Raw genomic sequence first — 7,872 nt, forward strand, 5'->3', positions numbered from 1 at the left:
ATGTGTTTGCTTGGTCTTTTTTTATGTGAGTTGTGTTTAGCATATTCTATATTTATGCTTGCTCATATATGTTTGTCTTAGTATTTTCTTTGGTTTTGCATTGTGTTTAATGAGTTTGTGCTTATGAAATTATTGAAAACACTTTGTTGATGATATTTATATGTTTGAGCTTATGGATCATCTCATTTGTGCTTTATAATGTTTTTTTTGTGTGATTGGTGTTTTATGTTTGCTCATAATAGTCTTCATGCATACATATTCTTGTGGGGCATATGTATACACATATTTTGTTGCTTGCCATAATTATTTTTGCATATATTCTATATGGCATTTTGATAGGGAGAGTATTCCCTATAATTGTTTTATACTCATCGGGCTTATTTGTAGTGGGAATTTTTACTCTCTTATTGTTTTCCCCGTTTTAATATTGATAAAGGGGGAGAAACAAGTGGTTTGTGAGTATTTATAAGTATTTTGCTTTATTGCATATTTTATATATACTCTTTGTGTAGATTGTTTGTCATCATAAAAAAGGAGGAGATTATTAGTACCTTTGTTTTGATGATGATTTACAAATAATTCCTAACATATTTTGTGTAGTGTTTGTATTTGCTTATTAGGTATTCTAGACAAACAACATAATTGGAGGTTGGTTGGATTGCGCCTACACGATCGTCTCCATTGGAGGTTGGAAGGAGAATCGGAATGAAGCTATGCATTCAAGTCAAAAATTCAAGTTCAAACTTCATCCATGTTTACCAAGACGAGATTATTTGAAGGTCAATATTATTTGGGTATAGTTTTTATAGTTTAGGGTTTATACTTGTGTGTTAATACTTAGAGCTCAATTATATACACACATACACGTTTTGGTTTTATAGTTTTCAAGTTTAAATATGAAACAAATATACTTATTTATATACATACATATATGTTTCATATTTATCATTTTTGGTTTTGGTAAATAATGTGTTTAGCCACATAAACATGAAAACTCAATACACGTATATAAATATATTTTCATGTTTATATATGCTTAAGATGATTTTATTAATCAACAAGTTTAAAATCAATGAAATCATGTTTATTTATAAAAATATGTGTTTATGGATTAAAAACTAAATTACACCATTTTATATCTTTTCCTAAGTCCACTAATCCATTCAAAATGAATATGCAAGTTTGTTTATCAAAAACATATGTTGTTAAGTTTTTATGTTTTTGGACTATTTTACAAAATAAAATATTTTCAAAATTGGGAGATGCAATTTAAAACATTCTTTTTATAACATGTTCATTTTCATGTTTATAATTATTTTTCAAAGTTTTACATTTTTTGAAATTTATTTGCTATTTTAAGGCACTTCAAAAATTAGATTTCATACATGAACAATGCTTGTGCATGTTTATTAGTCGACTTCTGATTAAAACAAGTCGACTTATGAACTGTTTTAAAAAATATAGTTTTTATCTGCTGAGTCGACTTATCACCAAATCAAGTCGACTTATATATTATAAGTCGACTTATCATTTTTGCAAGTCAACTTATATAAGTCCTTCAGTCTGTAACGACTAGTTATAAGTCGACTTATGTACTGTAGCAAGTCGACTTATAACACTGTAACAGCTAGTTTTCCAGAATGCTGTTTTTTTTTTGGGTTTTTATCTTTTTTGCTTGTTTTCTCTTGGTTTTTGGGGTTGTTTTATGAATCTATATATACCCCGTACCCTCATACTTCAGAAACGATTCAAGAATGTTTTAAAAGAGATTTAACAACTGTTTAAGGGTGTTTAAAAGTTTGTTTCAAGTGTGTTTTTGTGTGAAGTTGTTTTCACAAGAGGAGGAGATCATCTCTTTGGTGTTTGGGCTTCAATCTTCCAATCTCTCTCTCTCTCTTGATTTTCAGAGAAGTTTATGCTAAACTCATCTCTAGCTTTATTTATATTTGTTTGACTATAATTTCTTAAGCTAGATTACTTATTGAGTTTGAATTTTATATTTTCTCATTGTTTACACACACAACCATTGAGCTTTAGTATTTTTACACATATTGTATAATTGGGTTGTGGGATTGTAACTTTGAGAGTGAGCTTAATTGAGTTCTAATCCATTATAGAGAACAAACCTTATATTATGCTTATTGTGAAATACACTTTGTAATACACTTGTACACCCAGAGAAGTGTGTGGTGAGAGACGGGATCGATTCTAAGAGGAGTGACGTTAGTAGTAAAGCTTAGGAAGAGGTTGTAAATCCGAGCACTTGAGGAAGGCGACACGGGCTAGGCCAACACTAAGAGGGTGTAGAGTGTTATTGCAAGTGTGTGAGATTGTGAAAGTTTTCGGTGAGCTAGAAAACCGATTGTGAGGTGTAAACATTTTGGGTGAATGTTGAATGTTAAAAACCCGTTGTGATAGTGGATTCCCCCCCGGGAGTGGAAAGCGGAGATATAGGTCGAAAGGACCAAACTCCATGATCATATTGTGTGTTTGAGTTTACCTTGGCATATTATTTGTGCTCATTGCTTATTGCTTTCTATATCGCCATTATCTCATGTTTATATCGCCCTTGTTTTAATTACATATCATTGCATATAATTTATTGTATATCATAATTACTAGGATAATTGTTAAAAAGTTTTAATTGGTATTAAATCCGATTAGATTAGCAAATTACCTTATTCACCCCCCTCTAGGGTAATTTTAGTTTCAAACTTGTTTAAAATCATTTTGCCAGAATTAAGTGTTTTGAGATTTCGTATTTTGACCAATTTTGCAAAATGATAAGTTTTCACAAACGGAAAATGATATTTCAAAAAAAATTCTAACATGTTTATATTCATGCATATAAACATTTCTCCAAGTTTCATAATTTTTGGAATTTATTTGCTTTTTTTAAACACCCTTTGAAAATCAGATTTATTTGTTCTAAACTGGGTTGTGCATGTTTATCAATCGACCGATGAACTGCTCTGCAATTGCTGAAAAGTTTTTGCTCAGTCGACTGAACAGTGTTTTTAGTTAACCGATGGCTTGCATCAATCGACTGATAGTTTCTCAGAATCAGCCAACGGTCAGTTTATTAGTCGACTGAATAGTGCATCAGTCGACCGACGACATTGTAATGACTATTTCCAATTTTTCCTAATTTTTAGGGATTTTGTTGGTTTGAGGATTTTTCTTTGGTTTTGGGGTTTTGTTTTAAGAACATATATATACCCCTCAGTCCTCAATACTTGCACAAAAACTAAGAAAAGTTTAAAACAAAGTTTTGTAAGTTTGTTTAAGCGTTTTCAAAAAAAGTTTAGTTTGTGGTTTATGTGAAGATAGTTTCACAAGAGAAGGAATCAAATTTGAAGTTTGAGGCTTTCATCCTCAACATCTTCATCTCTTGTTTGGAGAAGTTTTCTAAACTCTTCATCTAGCTTTTTATTATTTTGTTTCTCATATATTTATGCTAGATTGATTTAAGTTTAATCTATTTTATTTATTGTTTCACACATAACCATTGAGCTTAACTATTTTCACATATTATATACTTGGGTTATGGGTGTGATCAACTGATCATTGAGTGATCTTTCAATTTCGTTCTCATTCTTGTTGGAGAACAAATCATTTATTTGAGAACTAATTGTGGAGAACACATTGTAATACATAAGGATACTTAGAGAAGTGGTTGGGAGAGACCGTGGTCAATTCCTCTTGAGATACCATGGTCAATTCCAAGAGGAGTGACATTGGTTGTAAAACCTAAGGAGAGGTAGTAAATTCAAGCACTTGAAGAAGATGACACGGGTAGACCAACACTTAGAGGAGTGTCTTATGGTATTAACAATCATGTGTTATTATAAAAGTTTTCGGTGAGCTAGAAAACCGATTGTGTAGTTTATTTTGTGATTAGTAGAGAATCTCCTCGAGGGTGAGGAGCGGAGACGTAGGTTGTGGGTTGACCAAACTCCATGATCATTTTTTTATGTTTGTGTTTGGCATTGGCGTATATTTCTCTTATATCTTGTGCTCATTGTTTATATCGCCTATTGTCATATTGTTCATCCTTGCATATAATTCTTTTGAATATCATTCTTGCTAGGATAATTAGTTAATAAGTTTTTATTTTGGCATCGTATTCAGATTAGATTAGCAAATATCCTATTCACCCCCTCTACGGTACTTTCACTTCTGGGGTCGAAAACTTTACTATTTGGTGGTAAGTGGATGGGACCGCCTGTAGGATATTCAGGAAAGTTCTCCCAAGAATAATGTTGTAAGCAGACTTAATGTTCATCACTAAAAACCACATTTGAACAGTGGATTGACGAGGGTACTCGCCGACCATTAGGGGGAGAGTGATCATCCTCTCTGGCAGGAGTGAATGTCTTGTGAATCCAATGAGGGGACTTCGACATGGCTGGAGCTTGGATTTGTCGATGCCCATCTGGTTAAAGAAGTCAATGAATAGGATATCATTGGAGCTCCCTATGTCGACTAAAATCCTTTTGACCCAAAAGCCATTGCTCTCGGCGAATATGATGAGAGGGTTGTCGTAAGTCATCTCAATGTCTTTCAAATTAGCGTTATTGAAGGAGATGAGCTGGTATGTCCTTGGCTTCTTCTCACATTAGTTGACATCCAACGCTCGTTTGACATACTTGTTTTGAGTGTTATTGGACATTCCTCCCGTCGTTGGGCCACCATTGATAGTGTTGATGGTGCCCTGACTGCCGATCTCTGCAAGTTGCGTATCTTGTTGATGTTGGGAATCAGGCGATTTGGATCGAGACTTCATGTTGGACTTCCTTGGAGGGGGTTCTCTCCTATCCCGCTAAGAGATAAGTCTCTTCAAGAATCCCTTTTGTATTAAGTTTTTAATATCTCTCCGGAGGACTCAACAATCATTAGTATGATAGCGTGATCTTGATGGTATCGACAATACTGCCTAGTGTCTCTAGATCGAGGGTCCGACTTCATGCAGGGAGGAGTGCAATTCACATATCCTTCTTTTCGTACCATGTAAAGGGCTTTCGTGAGAGAGGTGTTGAGGGTAGTGAGGGATGGCTTCTTGTCCGCTTCTCTCCTTTGGTCCCTCTTGTCGGCCCTACTTGGCGTGGAGTTAGTTCTGGGGGATTCCGCTGCCACTGTTGTTGCTTCTGCTTCTCTAGTCACCTTCTTATGGACTCTAACTTCTTTCATTTCCATGTATCATCGTGCTCTATCAATTGTTCATAGTTAGTGACTCGGTCTATAATGAGCGAGTTGGCCAATTTGTTGTTTTGTAGTCCTGCTGAGATTGTGGCCATGGCAACCATGTTGCCAGGGTCATCGACTTCCAGCTTCTAGGTTTGGCTAAAGTAGTCCATAAGTCTTTCCCAAGGCTTTTGTATCATCTGTAGTAGGACATAGGAGGGATTCTTCTATTTAGAATCAGCCATAAAGTGGTGTATAATTTTTAGACTGAGCTGCTCAAAACCATGGATGGACTTCTTGTCTAGAGAGTTCCACCACATCTTTGCACTTCTTGTCAGGGTGATAGGAAAAGCTCTGCAGATGATTGGCTCTGACACTTGTTGCATTTTCATCAAAGGCATAGAAGTTCTACGCATGCTCCGCTGGATCCCCCTCGCCTTTGTATTTCTAAATATGAGGTATCTTGAATTTGGTGGAGGGAGCATTTATTATCCAGTCGGCGAGAAGAGTATTTCCTTCGATGACCTCGGTGACAATATTGAATGTCCGATCGTAACAAGACACTGGATTGGTGGTGGAAGGACCCTGAGTAGCATAAGGGTATTTAGGGCCACGTGCAACCGTTCATGTGGTTTGCTCATGGCCACCATGGCTGTAGCTGGGCCTCTTTCCTACTGCCTCCTCATACGGTTGGGTCTGTTGAGTCGAAAGGGCAAAGCGAGCTTGTTGGCAAGGTGGAGGAGAGGTGTGCTCAGCGTAGTCTTCATGCAGTTGCTGCTCGGCCTGACCCGCAGGAGAGGAAGGAGGAGGAGCAAACAATGGAGGGCTACTGAGGAGGAATCCAGTTGAGGAACTCATTCATGAAGGAATCGAACTGCTGTTGGAAAGATTGAGAAATCCTTTGACTGACTTGAGTGACATAGCCCATGTGTTGGTCATTAGTAGAAGGGTTAGAGGATCGGCCAGGGTGATCAGAACTAGTCATCTTATGTAAAGAAGAAGGAACAACCCCACGGTGGTCGCCAATTTGTTGATGTCAGTTATCTAACAAGGGGTTGTATGTGGATTATGTGGGGAGTTTAGAGTCTTCAATCTCCTCTAGATAGTTAGGCTTTGAACAAGTCAGTAAAAAGCTTGAGCAGGGAAGAAGTATAGCAATATTGTATTCTTTAGCAAGATATTGCTTACCCTCAGCAGCAGACAACAACTTCATTTTATAGAAAATTCAAAGGGTAGATGGTTAACTTTGGCCGAGTCAAGTAGGCGGCTCAATCATCATCTACTTTACAGGCGTCAACTGCATAGGGAGATGAGTCACCCAGGCGTTTAATATAAAGGTGGCAGAGTATGCGTGGTGCTAATTAATGAGGTCCAATGAGTCATAAAGACTTTCGGAGCTGGAGAAATGATGACTCTGATTATTTAATTAATGTGATGGTAATCGACTGTTGGTGGGAGGCCCAAGGATATACCTCTTTTTGACTCAGCTGCATGAGAGGGTCGACAAATGGCGCCTTTCATGTCAGTCTTGCAAGTGGGCCGATAAGTAACGCCTTTTTAGTTAGCCTCGAAGGTTGTCAGCTCAGCCCCATAGAGCGAAAAGAAGTGATTGGTCGAGTGAGGATGCCCTTCGACTGGGCCCTAGACTAGGAATGGTCGAGTGCTGATGGTGGGGACACGTGTCGGCTCCCCATTGAGGATTAACACTAAGTAATTCTTAGGATATAGCAGTTATGATCTTTTTTCCCCCCGAACCTTGGTAAGGCAGGAGGATTCGCATGCCGAAGCGGCGAAGCCCTAATTTGATGTTCGATCCTACTTAGTAAACTCCGGATCGATGTGCAAGTCTCATCTTCCATTTCCTCACTCCAAATTAGACACGCGTGATCAAACCAAGAACTCGGAAGACTTTGACAGTATATTAGTGCATTCCTAAGCCATCGAACGCTACGCGCACTGGGTTTTCCTCAAAATTTTAATCCACTTTTTGCAAACATAGAAGCTTTTAATCTCCCTACTTCCTTTACAAAAATTGTTGGGCAGAAAGGCTAATTGCATTCTCACCCCTCCCCTTGCATCTTATCCAACTCGTCCAAAAGGCCTTACAAAAGTCTTGTTACTGTTCAATGAATCCTGAAACAAACATCCTACCCACCACGACAAAAGACGAGTCCTCTCATGGATCGATCTCCATAGTTCAGACAAGGGCTATTTTTCATATACACCCTCCACATTATTGATAATCTTATAATTACTTTTTAAACTCACGTAGTTCCTATTTTACCCTTCAGACTATAGCCATCCTTTAATTTCATGCTCACTCTAGGATAAAATTAAAGTTTTCTGTTCAATTGATTAATTTGCGAAAAGGAGTAAATTTTCCATAGTTAAATTAATTAAAATATAAATCTTAAAAAATTATAATATTGCACATTATTATAATATTTTTTATTTTGGTCCTCAAATGGTATATCAATGGATATTAACAATATTAAAAAAACTAAGGATATTTATATCTAATTAGCTTCATTAAGTATCCTAAACATTTTTTTTTCCAAAAAGAACCTAATCTAGTTACCCGTGAAGCGACACTCACTTTTAATTTACTATATTCCACTTTTATTCTTTAATGAAATTTAAAGGTTAGACTAGAATGTAGAGGGCAATAATAAGTAGTAATAATGATAT

Source organism: Asparagus officinalis, unplaced genomic scaffold (genome assembly GCF_001876935.1).
Source record: "Asparagus officinalis unplaced genomic scaffold, Aspof.V1 AsparagusV1_Un95, whole genome shotgun sequence".
Lineage (NCBI taxonomy): Eukaryota > Viridiplantae > Streptophyta > Magnoliopsida > Asparagales > Asparagaceae > Asparagus > Asparagus officinalis.